General features: G+C 39.4%; 1 long non-coding RNA gene across 1 annotated transcript; it reads right to left on the reverse strand.

Moving 5' to 3' along the window:
- Positions 1-5,344: 5,344 nt before the first annotated feature.
- Positions 5,345-10,101, reverse strand: LOC138379682 (uncharacterized). Its single transcript, XR_011232267.1, has 4 exons — positions 10,048-10,101; positions 8,522-8,603; positions 5,606-5,634; positions 5,345-5,523 (listed from the first exon to the last, which is right to left on the reverse strand). It is a non-coding gene; the product is annotated as an uncharacterized lncRNA (long non-coding RNA).
- Between the last annotated feature and the right edge of the window lie 7,705 nt (positions 10,102-17,806).

The raw sequence follows: 17,806 nt of genomic DNA on the forward strand, positions 1-17,806 counted from the left end.
TACTTAGAACAAATCCACAAAAACTTTATTCTTCATAAAAACAGAAAATTAAAGATTTTTGACTTGTATAAATTGAGAGAGTGTAAATGAAGCTTAATGGGTAGCAGAATGTTTACGTGCTTAAAAAATTCTCCTAACTATGTAAAACTTCAAGACGCCACTCACCGGAGCCACCTGGCACACAAGCATCTCACAGATCCATTCAGAAATTCATGCATGCACCAGAAATGAACAAAGCCATGAGAAACAACAAAATTGTAAGGTATAGCAAAACATAGAAAGGAACACTGGGTACTGCTGTCTACTTCATACCAGTAAGGCTAGCTTTTTAACCACATGCAGAGCATGTGCTTCTCAGTAAACATTGCTACAATTACCCTTACTGTTAGACCCTTTACAGCGTACACCCTGTTCCTGATATCATCGCCAATCCTTTCCTCTGCTATTCTAACAAATTTCCTTCCATCTTTTAAGACTCAGGATGCTGCGTGAAGTTCTCCTTCATTTTGCCTCTTTCCCCAGATAAACAGGCATCTCCTTCCTTAGGGCTGCCTTACAACATTAATGGTTTCTCTACTCAAACTTCCCCACCTCATCTGTAAGTGATTTCTTTCCATGCCTGTCCCCTCTGTTCTCAGACTGTAGAAAACAACCCTCCAAAATATCTTTGCAAAAAGAATCTCTACCTGTTTCACTCAATAATTATAGGCACTGGGCTTAAAGGGGTATAACGGAAAATGGCTTTTCCAGAGATCAGGCCTGACCTGAGACATAAGGAGTGAGGTGAGCCTGAGTAGCAGGTGTAGAGGCAGGGAGAAAGGGAGAGCAGGCCTGGAAGCAGTGGGAGCAAGAGAAAAGCCTGAAACTGCACGTGCATCTGTCTAATGTAGAGAGACTGGTGAAAAGGCCTTTCCTCCTATTCATGGTGCCACAAAAAAAGGCAGACAGGGAGAGGGCTAACGATGGACATGGGGGCAGAAGTCAGATTATGAAAGCTTTATATGAAATTCGAAGGTAGTCGGATAGTAATAATTCAAGGAAAGGGTCATCATTTTGTTTCCGTTGGAGAGACATCACCCTTACTGCTACAGAAGGAATTCCAGTGGCATATAAGGAAATGGAAGGAGATGAAGTAGAAGGCAATAATGCAAAAGAAAGGAAAGGCAGTCCTGCCACGAATGAGTCTTTGCAGAAATAGTTCCTATTTAAATGTCAGAGCACTGTACAATATGCATTTAAACAGAATGCATCGAGAGATAAATCTAGGTTTTGTTTTAAATGTTTTCCATTTTAGTGTACAATATTCTAAGCAACAAAGGGTACACAGCGCTTAATGCAAAAGCTCTCAGCAATCCCCAATTAATTTTAGTTCCATGTGTGTCCTCTCTCATTCACACCCAGAGTATTTGGTTAAATGCCATACATTCATGTGAGGGAGGATTGTAAGGAACTTAAAATAAATTAAACCAGGTATACCTGTGTCAATATAGAGAGATTTCAAATACATTACATAATGTTGAAGAAATGAAAAATTGCAGAAGGACACATACAGTGTACACTATTTATATAAAATTTTAGGACATGAAAACAAGGGCTATGTAATACTTACAACCACACATGTATGTAGGAACATAACTTGAGAGGTAATGGGAATGATACCTGCCTATTTCCAGGTGTTGCTTCATTCTACACAATAGTTTTTGATACTACAAAAAGACCCTAAGCCCACACAGTTTCAGGATCACCGTTTTAAACATGCAGTCTACCAAAGACTCATTAAGACATGATTCATTTCTTTTCTGTTTTCATTATTCACAGATACCTTCCCCCCTCACACACACAGATATAGCATCAGACAATCACAACATATATCCCTAAATATCATGAGTATGATGACAATAAGGTAAAATAAGTAAAGTTAAATAATGACTGACATGTTAGCAGAATGCATTCCTCTAGGTAAAGATCAGAATTGCAATAAGCAATTGAAACACTGGAAAAATCATGCACTCTCCTCATTCACCTCCCTCAATTACCGAACAAAGTCAGGGATTGCAAACTGGGAACTTATTGGAGGCAGAGAGACCTGTAGCCCAGGAGTTTGAGGTTGCAGTGAGCCCTCATTGGGCCAGTGCACAGCAGCATGGGTGACACCACCAGACCTTGTCTCTAAGGAACAACCACAAAAATACGTACCTAGTCTGGCTGGTTCCCATTGTATGTTTCGTCCACCAATTGTCACACAAGTAAAATCCATAATGATGGCAGGCTCAGTGGGCTTTGAAAGAAAGTGTAACATACTTTCAATACTCAACTCCTGCAATGTATTTAAACACTGCTTCCAGAGGTTTATATTTGGAGACTATGCAAACTTTACAAAACTAGGAGCCAAAATCAAATCCACTCAGAAAATAAGCCAAACCTTAAATCTTAAAGCAAATCACCCACCACAGCACGATAGCGTTATACTGACTCAGACCTTCTCCTTCAGTCCTGGCCTAGTGTATTCTAACACCCACTAATGACAGTGGATGTAATAATTTCGGTACCATTTGATGATTTCCCACATGGAAATCAGCTGGACGTTTACTGGTGTACCCTAACACTGAAGACCCCATTCTGCGAGGTACGATTCTCTTCATAGGCACAGGCCCCGTGACCCCATCCTCTCCCTGAGTGTGGACACTGAAGGGAATCAGACACCACACGGCAGAGGAAATGTTTAATCGAGCCATTGCTGACTGGCAATATGAAAATGTACATTTTCAAATAGTGGCCATGATTACTCTTTGATATGAGTCCAACTCAATGGCCATGACTGTGAAATCGCTGATAATTTGGGTTGCTTAGTACTATGTGTCACTTCTTGACGTGGCTTCCAATCATGTAAGGAGGACACAAAAATTAAAGAGGAAACAAACTTCCAGAAATCCTTTGCCTTTACTCAAAGGGAAACGATTAGCTAGAAGTTACTCTTCAGTTCAAGAATGTTTTGAGTTTTGTTACTACTTAAAAGGTATTTAAAATTAAATATTAAATTATAACCCATTCATTCTAAAATGCTATTGCAAAAAGAAATCTCCCTTGTACTATGTCAGCTCAGCCATGTAAAGAAAACAATATTAAATTTAATTGTAATCTTCTGGTACCTTTATCACTGGAATTTCATGTCCTTTGTGGTCCTCTTCCCCTTGCTGTGATGTCACAAAGTCTTGTTTCACTGTCCAGTCTACAGATTTAGTTAAAATGAGCTACTTAGAACGAATCCATAAAAGCTTTAGTCTTCATAAAAACAGAAAATTAAAAACTTGTGACTGGTATAAATTGAGAGAGTGTAAATGAAGCTTAATGGGTAGCAGAATGTTTACGTGCTTAAAAAATTCTCCTAATTAGGTACAACTTCAAGACACCACTCACGGAGGCACCAGATGTCATCAGCCACCTGGCACACAAGCATCTCACAGATCCACTCACAAATTCATGCATGCACCAGAAATGAACAAAGCCATGAGAAACAACAAAATTGTAAGGTATAGCAAAACATAGAAAGAACACTGGGTGCTGCTTTCTACTTCATGACAGTAACGCTAGCTTTTTAACCACATGCAGCACATGTGCTTCTCAGTAAACATTGCTAAAATTACCGTAACTTTTTGTGCCTTTACAATGTACACCCTGTTCCTCATATCGCAAATGCTTTCCTCTGCTATTCTGACAAATTTCCTTCCATCTTTTAACACTCAGGCTGCTACGTGAAGGTCTCCTTCATTTTGCCTCTTTCCCCAGATAAACAGGCATCTCCTTCCTTAGGGCTGCCTTATGACTTTACTGATTTCTCTACTTTAACTTCTCTACCTGGTCTGTAAGTGATTTCTTTCCATGACTGTCCCCTCTGTTCCTGGACTGTAGAAAACAGCCCTCCAAAACATCTTTGCACAAAGAATCTCTATCTATTTCACTCAATAATTATTGGCACTGGGATATAAAGGAATATAAAGGGAAGTCAAGGAAAATGGCTTTTCCAGAGATCAGGCCTGACCTGAGACTTAAAGAGTGAGGTGAGCCTGAGTAGAAGCTGTAGAGGCCGGGAGAAAGGGAGAGCAGGCCGGGAAGCAGCAGGAGCGAGAGAGAAGCCTGACGGTGCATGTGCGTCTGTCTAACATAGAGCGACTGGTGAAAAGGGCTTTCCCCCTTTTGACAACGCCAGGAAAAGCCACACAGAGAGATGGCTAACGATGGAGATGTGGGCAGAAGTCGGGTTATGAAAGCTTTGTATGAAACTGGAAGGTACTAGGATAGTAATAATTCAAGGAAAGGTCCATCCTTTTGTTTCCATTGGAGAGACATCACTCTCCTTCATGGAGAAGGAATTCCAGGGGCATATAAGGAAATGGAAGGAGACGAAGTAGAGGGCAATAATGCAAATGGCAGGCCTGACACAAATGTGTGTTTGCAGAAATATTTCCAATATAAAATATCAGTGCCCTGTACAGTATGCATTTTAACTGAATACATCGAGAGATAATTCTTTTTTTTGTATTACATGTTTTCCATTTTATTGTAAAATATTCTAAACATCAAAGGATATACAGCAGTTAATGCAAAAGCTCTCAGCAATCCCCAATTAATTCTACTTCCATGTGTGCCCTCTGTTATCCACATCCAGAGTATTCGGTTAAATGTGGTACATTGATGTGAGGGAGTATTATAAGGAACTTAAAATAAATTCAACCGGGGATAGTTGTGTCAATACAGATAGATCTCAATTATATTACATAATGTTGAGGAAATGAAAAATTGCAGAAAGACATAGACGGTGTATTCTATTTATATAAAATTTTAGGACATGAAAACAAAATCTATATAATATTTAGAACCACACATATATGTATTAATATATCCTCAAATAGCCTGGGATCAGTGTATAGCTAATTCCAGGTGTTGCTTCATTCTGCACAATATGTTTTAATGCTACAAAAGGCCCCTAAGGCCACAACATTTCAGGATCACTGTTTTTAAGTCTCTGTCTGACAAACAGTCATTAAGAAATGATTAATTACTCTGCTCATTTTCAATAATCACAGATACCTCCCCCCCCACTGTGACAATCACAACGTATCACTGCCTAAAAATCATCAGTGTAACAGCAATAAGGTCATCTAACACTGAAGTTATATCATGACTAACGTGTTAACATAGAGAGTTCCTCTAGGTTAAGATCACAGTTCCAATAAGTATTTGAAACACTGGAAAAAGCATCCAGTCTCCTAATTTACCTCTGTCAGTTCCCTAACAAAGTCAGGGACTGAAGACTGGGAACTTATTGGAGGCAGACAGACCTCTTGAGTCCAGGAGTTTCAAGTTGCAGTGAGCCCTGAGTGGGCCACTGCACATCAGCCTGGGTGACACAGTGAGACCTTGTCTCTAAATAACAACACCAAAAAATGTACCTGATGTGGCTCGTTGCACCTTTATTGTTCGTACACCTATTTTCGGACTAGAAACTTTTTCCGTGATGGTGGCCTTTGAAACAAAGTATATCATAAATAACATATTTCCTACAAGGTACATGGAAGATTTCCAGATGAAAAAATTTTGTTATCACCTTTAACTGATGCTGTTTCTCAGGAGACCCTGAAAAACAAAGGGGACATGCAATCAATGGAAAGGATTATGTTAATGCAAAGATGGCAAAGCTAGTCGTACAGCCATGGAGAATTAGTACAGAGCTGCATCCTGTAGCTCGGCTTTGAATGGGCTTACTTTCGGTTTGGGGTTGTTTTTTATTCTGGTGTTTTTGTTTTGTTTTGTTTTTTGGTGCAAACAACAACATGACAGAAGCAAACTGAAGAAAAATAGGAATATATTAACAAAATACGTAGTTAAGATGTTGAAAGTGATTATGTTTCAAATGAAAATAACTGAAATAGGAAAGTGTGCGTATAACACTGTGAACAGTGATCTTTAGTCAGAGGTGGGAGTCATGATACTGAGAGGATAAATGACAAGGCAGATGGGAGAGGAATACAGCGTATCTTTAACGCAACACATGAGAATCATTTATACCATTATGCTATGAGTATTTATCATATTCTCCAGTTGTCCTCTCATTCACTAAGGACACAGTTGTGACGACAGTTTAGTATAATGTATAAGCCATTTCTCGTGAGAAAAAGTGCTTTAATTGATCAGCATGGATGCACACTTGTAGAACAACAGTGAATAAAATTATTCATACCCGTGTGGACTGCAGCTAGGCCTACATTTCTTATGTCCTCTCGTTTTCCCATCTTAAAGTTTCTTTGTCCACTCATGGAAAACATATATAAAATACCTCTAAGAAATTATGTATAATCAGCTCTCAATACTGAAATATTTATCAAAAAGCATAAAATCATATCACCACATAATCATTAGATATTAGTAACATTTTATATTTCAAAATCAGTGTAATATTCATTGAAAATGACAAGAAAAGTCAAACAATAAGCTCTACAGAGCTTATTCTATGGAGCACGGAAGGCCAAATGTAACATATTCACAAACAAATATTAACTTATGTGCATATTTCACCAAGGAACTACCCTCAAAATAACTGACTCTACTTTGGACTCCCCACCAAAAATAAGAGAACATTTCCTAAAAATACAATACACTTGCTATAAAATTTACAGCATGGGCCGAGCGCGGTGGCTCACGCCTGTAATCCTAGCACTCTGGGAGGCCGAGGTGGGTGGATCGCTGGAGGTCAGGAGTTCGAGACCAGCCTGAGCAAGAGCGAGACCTTGTCTCTACTAAAAATAGAAAGAAATTATCTGGCCAACTAAAATATATATAGAAAAAAAAATTAGTCGGGCATGGTGGCACATGCCTGTAGTCCCAGCTACTCTGGAGGCTGAGGCAGTAGGATCGCTTGAGCCCAGGAGTTTGAGGTTTCTGTGAGCTAGGCTGACGCCACGGCACTCACTCTAGCCCGGGCAACAAAGCAAGACTCTGTCTCAAAAAAAAAAAAAAAAAAAATTTACAGCATGAAACATTTAAAATATTTCTAGTTATAGGAATTTTAGGTTAAAGTTTGATACTTAGCAGTATAAGAAACTTTGGAATATGTCATGTTGAATATAACCTGAACATTGTCAATGCTGCTTTATTTAGGTAAACAAGAGATTGGAGAAATCTCAATATATTTTGATAAAAATTTTACAGACAGAAAAGTGGTTGAATATAATGACACAGTATTAGCAAAAACTTTTCTTCATGTGGTGTTTAAATAAAAGCAAACAGACATTATGAGACTGACGTGCTTGCTGCCTGCTGTGCTAAGAAGGCACCATAAAAGCAAACAGATATTAGATATAGCACTCAACTCTTTCCCAATTAAAAAACAACTTCAAGAGTAATGGCAAGCCTTAATATAAAGGGAAGAATAAGAACATTTATTTTTGAAGCATCTAAAGCATGCCATGCAGGTATTTGCACATTTTCTTTTTTACACATCATCATAATAAAAATAAAATTGATGATCAAGATGGTCACTCCCTTTCCTGCTTCCTGGTCTTTCCAGGATGTTCAGAGTAAAGTGATGAACACATGTGATCCATTGTTCTCTCTGCCCCAAATGTCCTCCTCGACTTTCACATGCCCGGCTCCTTCTCATCCTTTAGTTGGCAGCTTGAACATCACCTTCAGACAGAGCTTCTCTGACTGCAGACCTCCGCTCCCAATCCCTTCCCCATTCTAACTACAATCTTCCTCAGTATTGTCTATACGAGCTTATAATACTATCTGTTTCTTTATATGAAGCACTCATATTGAGTTAAAAATGTTGATTGTTTTATAATTTTGTTTCTAAAATTAATTTCCTTGTGTATATCACATTAATCTCAATGATTTTTAGAAAACAGCTAGTTTATAAAAAGTTCGGCTTTCTTCAGAAAACAGCCAGTGCTCGTATATTAAAATTAATTCCTTTTCATTAATGAATATCAATGCAGCACACATCTGATGCCTGACAGCTACGGAAAGGAGAGATGAGGCACTGCGGTGTACCTACCTCCGCAGTTCTCGCACTGTCTTGCTTCCGGCAATCTCTGGGGCAGCAACTATCCAATCACACGTGCACCTCTAACTTCTTCCTTTCCTCCCTCTTTCTCCACTCTCAGCCCCTCCTCCAGATCTGTGCTCACCATTCTTTTGGTGGATTATTTCCACCACTTCTTTCCTCTTCATTTAGTAGTAATATCTTATAGCTATCATTTTGATTACTTCATCTCTTTGCTTTTTCCCCTCTGACTAGAAACACGGTCAGAAATAAAAGCAAAATAACGCTTTCCTTTGATCCTATTTTGGAACTGCTCTCCAATGGCTCTTCCTCCAGACTGCGCTACAGGGAAGTGGGCACCCTCGCTACTCAGGGTGGTCCAGGGACCAGCAGCATTGGCATCACCTCAAAGCATATTAGAAATGGAGAATCCCAGATTTGGTGAATCAAATGACTTTGTTAATAAAACACAGTTCTTACCTTCTGCTTGTGCATTTACTGTGTTTTTTGCTTTTTCATCAGCAGCCCCGGGTGAATGTCTAAGATCCTCCTCTGAGATACTCTGTAAAATTATTATCAATATGAGTTTCAGTTAAAAATAATAAGTTACATCAAGATTTACTAATACCTTTCTTCAAAAATATCTGAAGTTACTTTTGTAAAAGCAATTTCACATAAACCTAAGAGAAGGATGTATTGAAAACCAAAAAATTGCAATAGAGAACTTCATATATGTTGTCTGGATCAAGCTCATCTTTTATCTGTGTATGGGTCTGTAAATGGAGCATGGAAGGCCAAATGTAACATACTCACAAACAAAATATTGACTTATGTGCATATTTCACCAAGGAACTACCCTCAAAATAACTGACTCTACTTTGTACTCCCCACCAAAAAATAAGAGAACATTTCTTAAAAATACAATACACTTGCTATAAAATTTATAGCATTAGACATTTAAAATACTTCTAATTATAGGAATTTTTAGGTTAAAATTTGATACTTAGCAGTATAAGAAACTTTGGAATATGTCATGTTGAATATAACCTGAACATTGTCAATGCTGCTTTATTTAGGTAAACAAGACATTGGAGAAATCTCAATATATTTTGATAAAAATTTTACAGATAGAAAAGTCATTGAATAAAATGACACAGTATTAGCAAAAACTTTTCTTCATGTGGTGTTTAAATAAAAGCAAACAGATATTAGATATAGCACTCAACTCTTTCCCAATTAAAAAACAACTTCAAGAGTAATGGCAAGCCTTAATATAAAGAGAAGAATAAGAACATTTATTTTTGAAGCATCTAAAGCATGCCATGCAGGTATTTGCACGTTTTCTTTTTTACACATCATCATAATAAAAATAAAATTGATGATCAAGATGGTCACTCCCTTTCCTGCTTCCTGGTCTTTCCAGGATGTTCACAGTAAAGTGATGAACACATGTGATCCATTGTTCTCTCTGCCCCAAATGTCCTCCTCGACTTTCACATGCCCGGCTCCTTCTCATCCTTTAGTTGGCAGCTTGAACATCACCTTCAGACAGAGCTTTCAAGTTCAGACAATACTTTCAAGTTCCAGGCATTATCTTTTCGAGTTCCAAGTTATAAAAAACTACAGTCCAAACTGCTTCTGTCTGGATCTCATTAAGACTTTTACACATCCATATTTACCACAGAATCATACATTTGGCCATAGGTTTGCATGAAATAATTCTTTACTAGTTTTTAAACAAACATAATTTCAGAAGCCAAACTGATTCCTTGTGACCTGAGCCTTATTATTTTGTACTATACTACACTGGCTTCTTAAATGAATCCTGCAAATCAGCAGAATTGTACCACGCAGCAGTAACATTCTTAGCACATATTTATTAATTATGAGCTGAAAATATAAGAAAATAATTCCTTATTATGCACAAGTGATAAAGTCAAAGCATCCCCCTTTATGTTTTAACAACACTAATGACTATATTTTAAAAAAATAACAACAGACAGTACCTCCAAACACAAACTTGGTTCTTTATCTTCCTTTTCTCCTGATCCTGATGTGGACATTACATATATAAAAGATTATTCAGATACATTAATGAGAAAATTTATTACTGTGAATTTCAAAGACATGTACAAGTCTATCTCCATTCATGAATATTTCAAGAAAATAAAAGTCATAGCCAAAAAGAATTTCAGAAGGTTGAAGCAGTTCCAGGAAGACGTTAGTAGTATAAAGACAGCAAAAGAAAACTATTTAAAAGAAATAGATATTTTATCTGGGTCTACCCATTAATTGGTTATTTCATAATGGCATTTGAGCATTGAACAGTTTTCAGAGATAGTCTCTAACTTACCACCTGTAGTATTTTTGTACACAAAAATAAAATTGTCATTACTTGTTTGCTGTGGTGGATCCCTTTCAAAAATACCAATACCAGGTTCTACCATTCTTTCTTCCTCCTATTAAAAAGAAAAAAAAAAACAACTTCAGAAAAGGTATTTACGCACTCATGCACCCACTCAGTCAGCAAGACAACAAACATATACTGCGTTTATCAAATCATACACGCTATCCGGGGAGAATCTGAAAATAGAAATAGAAGACAGATTCAGTCCCGTATTCAAGTGGAGGTAGAAACATATGAAAACAAATAGGAAAAGTATAATTCATGAGTTCTACAATTAAAGTAAAGTACAGTAAGGGCACAAAGGAGAGAAGAGCTGGTTCTGCCTGGGAAGCTCAGGAAATGCTGCAAAGATAGGGCTGTATTTTGAAAGGCAGACAAGGTGCAGAGTGAGAGTGTGAAGGGTTTCCAGACGGGGGAGTGTGAGCAAAAGGATGAGGCATAAGACCACATGGCAAGTGAGGGCTACCCAAGTACTCTGGTAAAACTGCAACGCAGTTATAAGGAATCAGATCGAGAGACAAAACGGGAGAATCAGACCAGACCACAAAAGACATGTGTCATGATAGAACGTGAACTTTCCCCTCATGTAGTGGGATCCACTCGATAAAGAGATGATTCAGAGCATCACAAATATACTTTAAAAAGGTCACCTTGGTAGCAATGTAAAGACAGAGGAACATGGGGGGGGGGCGAAACCAGAACAGAACATTTCAAAGTCATAGGTCAGAAAGTAAATGATGGGAATAAGGTATGAACAATGGTTAGTTAGCAGGTAGAAAGTATGAGCTTGGGGAGTGACTGGGTGGTGATTTCAGGGAGGGCTGGAGTGCAGGACTTGTCCTAATTCAATGTTTCAGTGATATTTACTAGGTGTTATTTACCGGGATGGGGAAACCAGACGACGGAGTAGGTCACAGATAGGGAAGAGTCAGGGAAGGGTCAGGGACAATGTCTTCAGTTTGGGACATAACAAATTTGAAGCACCCAGGGGACACAGAAGACAGATCTCGATAAATACTTTTGGAATAAAGATAGATGACCTTACTCAGGAAAAGCATATGGTGTTCAGAAGATAAGTATTTGTGAGATACACTAAACTGGTAGAATTAAATAATGCAAACCTATACAGAACTCTGAAATCTGGAAAATGAAAACAAGAGGAGCGACTTGGGGGGATAGGCGGTACATGGGCAATGTATGTAACCTGAACTTTTGTACCCCCCATAATAAGCCTCGCCAGCGAGTGAGGTGGGTTCATCCCGCAGGAGAGCGTCTCGCTTCCCCGCTGGCCTCCACACCCACCCGGTCAGGGACCCGTCTGAAGTCGGTGCAAAATCACTGCGGGAGACGTGGGGCTCTGTGGACAGGAGACATTAGCGCGAAGCATCTCGACCTCCCCGAGCTCTGTGCCGGGACTGCACTGGGCGGGGGAGGGGCTGGTCTGGGCCACCGCTGGAGGCCGTTAGAAGAGAGGTCACTTGCCTCAGTGGGTCCAGATCAATGGAGCTGAGCACTAAGTAGGGGACTCTAACCTGGAAACCGCTGCGGGCAAATAGGCCCGCTCAGGGTGGGTCAGAAAGGGCGAGAGCTCCTGCTGGACAGGCGTGAGATTGTGGGAGGGTGACATAAAAGAGACGACGGGGCATCCTGGTGACTAAGCTCCCCATCTGACACCTGCCAACTCCTGAACAGTCACCCCCAGTGCTAGCGCTCTGCAGGTGGGCAGTTGCCATTTTCAGGGTCCACAACCCAGCCACTGTGGAGTGATATGGTGTTGGGCAGATCCCTTCCCCCAGCCCCGGGACTCTGGCGACAAGCTCCGCCCTTACACGACCTGTGGTCCACTAGCCAGCCCCATTTTGATGGGTGAATTCTGAATTCCTCCCTAGTCGTGGGAGGCTAACACCTGCGGGACTTACAGGCTCTGGGCGCTGGGCGGACTGGGGCGCCACCCCCTCACCCTAGCCAGCATCTTTTGCACCGAAAGTGGCAGGCTCCACCCTTGGAGGTGGGGTGAGACAAGAACAGCCACTTTGCCTCTGTGACTAGCGTGAATCTGAGGGGCCTTTGCGCGGATCAATAGTTGACAGCCCAGTGACTCTGCTCCTCAACCCGGTTTATGTCATCCAGTAGCATCATAACTCTGGGGCTGGATTTCCGCCTCTGGTCAGCTGCCAACAGTGGGGTCCATGGTCAGGGAACAAAAATCCTGGCAAGAGGCCAAAACAGGCTCCCCAAGTAACCCCTCCCATCAGGAGCAGCCTCCCAACTGTGGTAGAAGAACCCTGAACAACATATTAGCGGCTTCCCCTAGCAGTAGATCAAGTAACCATAGGAGTATACACACCCAGGCTGGTAGGCAGCAGCTGCGATATTCCTTGCTCCTACAGCATCTACTGCAACAGAGCCTCCACAGGGTGTGTTACTTTCCAAATGAAAAGTGAAAGATGGAAGCAACGACTGATCCAGATGGGAAGGACTCAGTGAAAGAACTCTGGAAGTATGAAGAATCAAGCGGAAAGTGCACCCACAAAGAGGAACACCAGCTCTCTAGCAATGGGCATTAACCAAATTCAGACACTAAAATGACAAAAGAATTTCAAACATGGATTGTAAAAAAACTCAATGATATGCAAGAAAAAATGGATAACCAATACAAAGGAACCACACACACACAAAAAAAAATTCCAGGACTAGGAAGAAAAATTGACTAAAGAAATTGAAATATTAAAGAAAAATCAAACCGAATTCCTGAAATGAAGAATTTATTCAAGGAACTACAAAACACAGTGGAAAGCCTCAAGAACAGGGTAGATCAAACATAAGAAAGAATCTCAGGGATTGAAGATAACACCTTCCAATTAAATAAGTCAGTCACAGAAGGCAGAGAAATAAGAGAAAACAGCAAAGCATACAAGGAAATGTGGGATTATGTGAAGAGGCCTAACATGAGAGTTATGGGCATCCCTTAGGGCAAAGAAGAAAATACACAAGGGTTGGATAACCTATTTGAAGTTAGAGGAAACTTTCCCAAGCCTTGCTAAAACTCTAGATATACGGGTACAAGAAGCTCAAAGGACCCCTGGGATATTCACTGCAAACAGGAAGACACCATGACATGAGGTCATCAGACTGACCAAAATATCCACTAAAGAGGCCCTTCTACAAGCTGTGAGGAAAAAGAAACAAGTAACATACAAAGGAAAGCCCATTCAAACAAAGCCAGACTTCTCAACTGAAACCTTACAAACAAGAAGAGACTGGGACCCCATTCTCACTCTTCTGAAACAGAATAATGCCCAGCCTAGAATCTTGTACCCTGCAAAACTAAGTTTTGTATACAAAGGAGAAATAAAGACATTCTCCGATAAGCAAAGACTGAGGGAATTCACCAAGACAAGACCAGCCCTGCAAGAAGTACTCAAAACAGAGTTACACACGGATCAGCACAATAAACACTCGTGAATGTAAAACCACTCCAAAGCTAAAGATCAGAGGCCAGATACCACAATGGCTCAAGAGAGAAAATAAACCAACAAAGTTCTACCCAACAGGATGAACAGAAATTTGCCCCACCTATCAGTTCTCTCAATGAATGTGAATGGCTTGAACTCCCCACTCAAAAGACATAGGCTGGCCCAATGGATAAAAAAATACAAGACAAGTATCTGCCATCTTCAGGAAACACATCTAAACTGCAAGGATGCATTTAGACTCAAGGTAAAGCAGTGGAAACCAATATTTCAAGCAAATGGAAGCCCAAAGAAGGCTGGCATCCTGGTCTTGACTTCAGATAACTTAGTCTTTAAATCAACGAAAGTAAATGAAAGACAAAGAGGGTCACTATATAATGGTGAAGGGTACAGTTCAATAAGAAGACATAATAATTCTAAATATGTATACACCCAACTTAGGTGCACCCAGATTCATAAAGCAAAGTCTCCTTGATCTAAACAAACTGATAAACAGCAACACCGTAAGAGCCAGAGACTTGAACACCCCGGTGACAGCACAGGACAGATCCTCCAAACAGAAAATAAACAAAGAAATAATGGACTTAAACATAACTCTGGAACAAATGGGCCTGACTGACATTTGCAGGACATTCTACCCAAAAACCACTGAATATATGTTCTTCTCGTCAGCTCATGGGGCATTCTCTAAGATTGACTATATCGTAGGACACAAAGCATGTCTTAAAAATTGTAAGAAAATAGAAATTATACTATGTACCTTCTCAGATCACAGTGGAATGAAAGTAGAAACCACCCTAACAGAAACTCTCATTTCTATACAAAGTCATGGAAACTAAACAACCTTCTGCTGAATGACTATTCCATAAATGAGGAAAGCAAGATGGAAATAAAAAGATTCTTTGAACTAAATGACAAAGGAGACACAAGTTATCAAAATCTGTGGGACACAGCTAAAGCAATACTGAGAGGAAAGTTTATTTCTATAAATGCCTATATCCAAAAGACAGAAAGATCACAAATAGACAACCTAATGAATACACTCAAAGAGCTGGAAAAAGAAGCACAGACCAACCCTAAACCCAGCAGAAGAAGTGAAATTAATAAGATGAAATCAGAACTAAATGAAATTGACAATAAGAAAACTATACAGAAGACTAATAAAACAAAAAGTTGGTTCTTTGAAAAAATAAAATTGACACACCGTTGGCTAGACTAATGAAAAGCAGAAAAGAAAAATCTCTAATAACCTCCATCAGGAACATGAAAGGACAAATTACAACTGATGCCACAAAGATACAAGATATCATCTATGAATTCTACAAAAACCTTTATGCACACAAACTGGAAAATGTGGAGGAAATGGACAAATTTTTAGAAACACGCAGGCTCCATAGGCTCAACCAGGAAGAAACAGAATTCCTGAACAGACCAATATCAAGAACTGAAATTGAAACAGCAATAAAAAACCTTCCTAAAAAGAAAAGTCCTGGACCAGAGGGGTTCACACCCAAATTTTACCACACCTACAAAGAAGAACTGGTGCTACCCTGCAGAAATTATTCTACAACATTGAGAAGGATGGAATCCTCCCCAACACATTTTATGAAGACAACATAACCCTGATACCAAAACCAAGAAAGGATGCCACAAAGAAAGAAAACTACAGCCATTATCTCTTCTGAATATAGATGCAAGAATTCTCAAAAAAATCCTACCAAACCGAATCCAGGTGCTTAACAAGAAAATAATCCATCACGACCACGTGGGCTTCATCCCAGAGATGCAGAGATGGTTCAACATACACAAATCTATAAATGTAATTCATCACATAAATAGAAGCAAAAACAAAGACTGTATGATCCTCTCAATAGACACAGAAAAAAGTTTGATAAATTCAACACCCTTTTATGATAAGAATGGTTAACAAAATAGGCATAGATGGGGCTTCCCTAAAAATGACACAAGCCATATATGACAAAGCCACAGCCAACATCATACAGAATGGGGAAAAATTGAAAGCATTCCCACTTAGAACTGGAACCAGACAAGGTTGCCCACTATCTCCACTTCTATTCAATATAGTGCTAGAAGCCCTTGCTAGAGCAATTAGACAAGAGAGCGGAATCAAGGACTTTCAAATGGGGGCAAAAAAGATCACGCTCTCACTCTTTGCTGATGATATGATAGTATATCTAGAAAACCCCATGGATTCAATGAAGAGACTCCTGGAATTGATAAATGAATTCAGTAAAGTCTCAGGATACAAAATCAATACACACAAATCAGAGGCATTCATATACGCCAATAACAGTCAAACTGAGAACCAAATCAAAGACTCAGTACCCTTCAAAATAGCAACAAAGAAAATAAAGTAACTAGGAATATATTTAACTAAGGAGGCAAAAGGTCTCTACAGGGAGAACTATGATACACTGAGGAAGGAAATAGCAGAGGATGTAAACAGGTGGAAAACCATACCATGCTTGTGGATCGGCAGAATCAACATTGCTAAAAAGTCTATACTACCCAAAGTGATCTACAGAGTCAATGCAATCCTTATTAAAATACCAACATCATTTTTCACAGATATAGAAAAAATAAATTTTATGCTTCATATGGAACCAGGGAAAACCCCGTATAGCAAAAGCAATCCTAGGCAATAAAAACTAACTGGGAGGCATCAATTTACCACACTTCAAACTATACTACAAGGCCACAGTAATTAAAACAGCTTGGTACTGGCACAAGAACTGGGACATCGACCAGTGGAATAGAACTGAGAATCCAGATATAAAACCACCCTCATATAGCCATCTAATCTTTGACAAAGAAGACAAAAATATACACTGGGGAAAAGAATTCTTATTCAATAAATGGTGCTGGGAAAACTAGATAGCCACATGTAGAAGACTGAAACAGGATCCACACCTTTCACCTCTCACAAAAATCAACTCACAGTGGGTAACAGACTTAAACGTAAGGTGTGAAACTATTAGAATTCTAAAAGAAAATGTCAGAAAAACTCTGATTGACATTGGCCTAGGCAAAGAATTTATGAAGAAGACCCCAAAGACAATCACAGCAACAACAAAAATAAATGGGATCTGATTAAATTAAAAAGCTTCTGCACAGCCAAAGAAACTGTCATGAGAGCAAACAGACAACTTACAGACTGGGAAAAATTTTTCACATGCTGCACAGCCAATAAAGGGCTGAAAACTAGAATCTATTTAGAACTCAGGAAAATCAGCAAGAAAAAAATCAAACAACCCTATCAAAAAGTGGGCAAAGGACATGAACAGAAACTTTTCAAAAGAAGACGAAACAATGGCCAGAAAACATGAAAAAATGCTCGTCATCTCTAATCATCAGGGAAATGCAAATCAAAACCATAATGAGATAGCACTCATCTCCTGTGAGAATGGCCTTTATCAAAAAGTCCCAAAACAATAAATGTTAGCGTGGATGCAGACAGATAGGAACACTCATACACTGCTGGTGGGACTGCAAACTAGTGCAACCTCTTTGGAAAGCAATATGGAGATACCTCAAAGAGATACAACTAGATTTGCCATTTGATCCAGCAATCCCATTACTGGGCATCTACCCAAAAGAACAAAAGACACTCTATAAAAAAGACACCTGCACTCGAATGTTTATAGTAGTGCAATTCACAATTACAAAGATGTGGAAACAACCCAAGTGCCCATCAATACATGAGTGGATTAATAAAATGTGGTATATGCATACCATGGAGTACTACTCAGCTATAAGAAACAATGGTGATATAGCACCTCTTGTATTATCCTGGATAGAGCTGGAACCCATTCTACTAAGTGAAGTATCCCAAGAATGGAAAAATAAGCACCACATGTACTCACC

This window comes from Eulemur rufifrons, unplaced genomic scaffold (genome assembly GCF_041146395.1).
Source record: "Eulemur rufifrons isolate Redbay unplaced genomic scaffold, OSU_ERuf_1 scaffold_114, whole genome shotgun sequence".
NCBI lineage: Eukaryota > Metazoa > Chordata > Mammalia > Primates > Lemuridae > Eulemur > Eulemur rufifrons.